Raw genomic sequence first — 5491 nt, 5'->3', positions numbered from 1 at the left:
CCCCAAGGTCGGCCAAGGGGCGCCGTTCTCGCCGCCACTACATTGGTGATTGGTGAGGCAAACACAAGCTACATTTTGATGGAAGTAATTGGCGAGGCCATTAATTGTCGGGTGGGGAGCATCGCCGCCGCTGCCGTTGGGTGGTGGTGGTGCTGGTCCGTGGTCAAGGGCGCCACTCGCGCTCAGCAAACCGTTTACGACAGCACTAAATGGTTTACTAGAGGACTAAACCATTTACATGATGGCCTTAATAATTACATTAACGTAGGAAACAGATAGAGTAAGGCAAGGGAGGAGGGAGGCACACGGTACGCGGCGCCGTTAAATCTCCAGGACCTCTGATGTGGGTGTCCATTCATTCCTCTGCGTGACAGGCCTGTCATCGAGCAGGTCGCTCCAGTACCTGCATTCACGCACGAAAAACCCACGGAGCGGTGCACGGACAGCTGAGGGGGGCCGGTGTCAACTGTCGTCCCTGGCCAGGAATGAAACCCAGGCCAGCTCATACCAAAGACTTGCACGGATATGGCGCACCACATGGAAAGCAATAACGCGATGAATGACGCAACACCCATGAAGTGCCAGACTCTCGACACGCAGCCAGAATGACGCTGGTCGAGGCCACGTGTGGTGTCGCTCCTCGCGTTGTTGATTGTAAACAGAACATGTTGGTGTAGCGTATTAACACACGACTGAACCCCATCAGTGTGACGTCTTGGGGGACGCGCTGCTGCGACACACGTGCGCCTCTGGAAGTGATAGCATGTTGTCGCTTCTGACGATACAGTGACGTGCGGCAGCGTGGCGTGGCTTGGTGTGGTGTTTGGCTTGGTGTGGCTTGGCGTGGCTTGGCGTGGATTGGCGAAGTGAGGCGGAGAGCCGCTCACCTATTGGTATGATGGAGGGAACCAGTGAGCCGCGGAGGCAGATTAATGTTCCCGTTTAATATTGGTTTTGTGGGCGGCGCACGCGTCACTTTGGGTGGAACCAGTGAGGGGTCGCCGTCGCTGTCTGATGGCTGGCGGCGAACAACGGCCGGCGAACCGTAAGGCTGGAGGAGGCTGAGGAGGAGGCTGCTCTGAGGATAATGGATTTGTCGGCTGTAGGGAAGAGGAGGAAGCAGACGCCGGTTATGTAGGACGAAGAAGAAGCAATACTTGGGTTTGAACGTGATTGCAAGAAAAACAAAGAGCGACGAGTACTCTGAATGGCTGTTGTTTATCCTTTATCATTGCGGCGGTGAATGATTATGCTAAGAAAGACAGAGAAACAAACAAGAACACTAAAGTTATCCTGGTAAATGTTTAAACGAGGAACAGCAAGATTAAACGTTGTTGACGGAAAGGGAGGTAAAGAAAGGGGAATAAGTTAGGTGATAAATAAATAAGGCGAGAATCTGAGGTAAAGCGAGGACACGTGAAGGAGTAGAGAAGCAGATCATCTACTGCTGAGAGACTTGACTGCGGTTCAGAAGGAAATATTAACGAGAGCTGAATAATTTATGCAAACCGAAAGTATACGAGAACACGCCCCTTCCCCACCCCTTCCATCCCCCTGAACGCCCCCCCCTGCCCCGCAACGCACATGGAATAAGTTAGTACAAGAAATAGTTATGCTTTTGGAGTGAAAATGGAGAACTTAAACTGTCTATCCGCTTCTGTTTTCTGTTCTTCTGCCTTCCTGTGACTTGAACAGGTTTAGGAGTATCGAGATATTTCCTTTATTAAATTGGTCGCCTTTCTTAAACTCTTCTCTCATTGATTTTTCCTTTTTTTTTCCTTATTTTCCCGAAGCTGCTACATATAGTTTCTTTTCCTTTTTCTGTGGCCGCCCTTTTTCATTGATTACTAAAAGAAAAAAATAAATAAAAATGGAGAACTGATAATGGAAATCTGGCGTAATCTGTATTGCTTATAACTAGGTGAAAACACACACACACACACACACACACACACACACACACACACCATATACTATCGTTGTCTCGTCCTTAGTCTCTCATTGGCACGTATTTAGAAACGCCTTGCTCTCTCACCACGACCATTTTCGAAGGTAACAGATATGATCAGCCCGGTTCTCAAGACTGTTTCTCCTTTTGATAATGCATAAATCTTGTTAATCTGTTACCAGAACCGGAAAAACAAAAACAAAACACCCTTAAAGATCCCGTGTAACTTCAACTAGAGCCTTCTGAAAGTAGTGGAGATGCGGCGCGGAAGTGTTTCAAAGTAGTGCGGTTCATTATGTGACGGAAATTCCGACCTACATATTACGCAGGCGTCACTTCAATCCCATGCTGCCTCTTGTTTGAGATGTGACGGGTGACGCTGGTGGATGAGTGACGGGTGACGGAGGCTGGAGGAATGAGCTTAGTGGTGACGGGTGACGGGTGGTAGGAAGAAAAGAATGTGAGGGGAAGGTGACGGGTGACGGTGACGGATGGAAAGTAGCAGGGAAGGTAATGAATGACTGACAGAGAAAAGCTGAGGGATGACTGTGAAGTGTGTGTGTGTGCGTGTGTGTGTGTGTGTATGTGTGTGTGTGTGTGTGTGTGTGTGTGTGTGTGTGTGTGTGTGTGTGTGTGTGTGTGTGTTATTCTGTTATTGTTATTGTTGTTGTCGTTGTTGTTGTTGTTCACCATCATCACCATCTTCTTCTTCTTCTTCACGCACGTGTCCCATTAGAGCCCCGTCTCACAAATGATATTCTGTTTTCTTCCATTTCTCATTCTCTTTATCTGTCTGTCCGTTAGTCTGTCTGTCTGTCTGTCTGTCATTTTGTTTGTTGGTTTCTTTCATTCATCGTCTGCTTGGCCATATCTCTCTCTCTCTCTCTCTCTCTCTCTCTCTCTCTCTCTCTCTCTCTCTCTCTCTCTCTCTCTCTCTCTCTCTCTCTCTCTCTCTCTCTCTCTCCTGGGGATGCACGGATCATTTGCATACACAAGGCATTGCTTCATTAGGTGCAAGTTTAAAGCAGACGCTCGTTACCTCCTCCTCCTCCTCCTCCTCCTCCTCCTCCTCCTCCTCCTCCTCCTCCTCTTCCTCCTCCTCCAGGCAAGGTTTTTACGAGAGCCTCCTTACTCTACTTCACTTAACTTTTTCATAATTATTCCTTTGCTCTTTTTGCTACTCCTCAGGTATTTTCTTTTTTTGTTTCTTTTTACTGTTTATATCTTAAGTTTTCTGTGTATTTTTTTCTTCTTGTTGCTGGTCGCGTGTTTCTTTTTCTTTCTCCTCTTTTTCATTTCTTTGATTATATATATTTTAGTTCGAAGTTCGGTGTGATTTCTTTTCGTTATCGTCTCAAGTTTATTCGTCTCTCCACTTGTTGCTTTGTTTGTTTACTTGTTTTTTCTTCTTCCTGAATATTGTTTTCTCTTTCTCGCTGTATTTATTCATTTTTTTTTTTTATGCGAGATAATTTTCCTCTTACATAATCCACGTATTGGCTCAAGATACAAGTGGTATTGCTTTCCTTCCTTCACGTGGCGTGTTCTGTTACTCTTCATTACTCAGAGAAATGGACTTTTTTACGTCTCTTGTGTCATCCTTTTTGTTGATGGATGAAGAGGATTCCTAAAAACAAGGAGAGGAATCGTTTTGCTCAAGTTTCTTCAATGATACCTCGAGGAAGTGTTACGAAGTGTGTTTTTATTGGCTGTGGGAGTGTGGTGTTAAAGCGGTGTTGTATGAGTGAGGGAGGGAAGGATGAGTAGGCTTATGAATTAAAGAGTCGTTGAGGAAAGGGAAAGATGAGGATGTGGGAGGGCGAGAAAGAGATGAAAAGTCCAGGCCATGGTCAGGATGATGAGAAGGCGTGAGTGCGTCAGTCGAGGTTGGCGGCGCGCGGCAGACGAGGGTCATGTGACGTACAAGACCTGTGGTGGTCGGTGTTTAATGAGGGCGTCTTTCATGGGCACGAGGCACTTGGATGGCGGGGTTTGCCTGGCGGCCAGGAGGAAGCGGCGTGCGGGGCGTCACGAGGGGAATCTAAGTAGACCTTAGGTGGACACAGATCATACCGCTCCTGGTGCCGGCACTGAAGTGGCCGCGTTGTGGAGTCTTGCGTGGCGAGGGCCAGTGGTGAAGGAAAGCGGGAGGCGGAAAGGTGTTCCCGGTGGCAGCTGCAGGGGCGGCGCTGTGCCGCGACTCACGGTCACGTCATCGGTTGCCGCGCATTCCTCCTTCGTTAAGTTGGTCATTATTCCCGATTATGTCGACGGCTTCACATAATTCTCGGCCAAACGAGGTTTCACGAATTAATGAGGCGGCGCCAAAGGAACAAGGCTTCGTAAATGGCGTGGATTTGCAAATTAATGGCGCCTCCACGTGTAAGGTGACCCGGGGGCCGCGGCCCACGACGCAACGAGGCCCTCAGTCTCCCAGAGTCCTCCAGATCCCACCCATTAAGTGACCTTGCCGTCTGCCGGCCGAGGCTCATTGCCGCGGGTGACCCGTATTGGCCGCTGCTCGCCCACTGTCGCTGTGCTGGCCCGCGCGGCGATGGCGGCGCCCAACGTAAAAAATTATTTCTTTCGAGACACTGCTAAATGAGTCGTGAGCTCACCGGAAGACAGGCCCGTGCCAGGAACCGCCCTTATGGTTCTGATTGTCTCCGTTCAGTGGTCTGTGTTTTTTTTTCCTTCTTTTATTTTTTTAGTTTTGCGCCTGAAACGTTGGCTTTGGCAGCAGTCTGGCGGTCTGGGTGGGGCGGGGCGGCGCAGGCTGAGGCGGGGAAAACAGGCAGGTTAGGGAGGGGAGGGGGAGGTGAAAGGGGGAAAGGAAGGGAAAGGATCAGCCCGTCGTAAAGTTTGACCTCAGTAATTATTTTCAATGAGAGAAGCGATCCCTTGTCTTGTCTATGGACGAGACCGCGCCCGCCAACCTGCCTGGCCCTGCCTGTGTGGAGGGCTACTCTGCTTCCGTCGCAGCGTGGTTCCATTTTTACTTTGTCTGCTAAGAATGAGGCGGATCCTGGCATTTCCTTGAATGGAACCAGTGAAACACACACACACTCACACACACACACACACACACACACACACACACACACACACACACACACACACACACACACACACACACACACACACACACTTACCATCACCACCACCACCACCACCACATGACACACATGAATAGACAAAAATACATATCGTCGTCACTGAAAACACCAGGCGACGTAAAGCAAATGATCTCATTTCCCAGCGAGGAGTGTGTGACCAGACTTGCGCGGTCTTTTTAATTTTTATTTGTTTTTTTTTTTTTACAAGGAGACTCAGGCCAAGGACAACAAAATTAGTGAAAAAAAAAAAAAATAAACACTGAATCTCTCAGACCATAAAGGTAACAGTAAGACAGTAGGTTCAAAATTTACCTGAGTAGGTTAATGTCTTGGGGCCTCCCTCTTGAAAGAGTTTAGGTCATAGGAATGGGGAAATGCAGAAGCAGGTAGGGAGTTCCAGAGTTTACCGGCAACAGGGATAACAGAT

Source organism: Scylla paramamosain, chromosome 16, assembly GCF_035594125.1.
Source record: "Scylla paramamosain isolate STU-SP2022 chromosome 16, ASM3559412v1, whole genome shotgun sequence".
Taxonomy (NCBI): Eukaryota; Metazoa; Arthropoda; class Malacostraca; order Decapoda; family Portunidae; genus Scylla; species Scylla paramamosain.
This window is presented reverse-complemented; position numbering follows the sequence as displayed.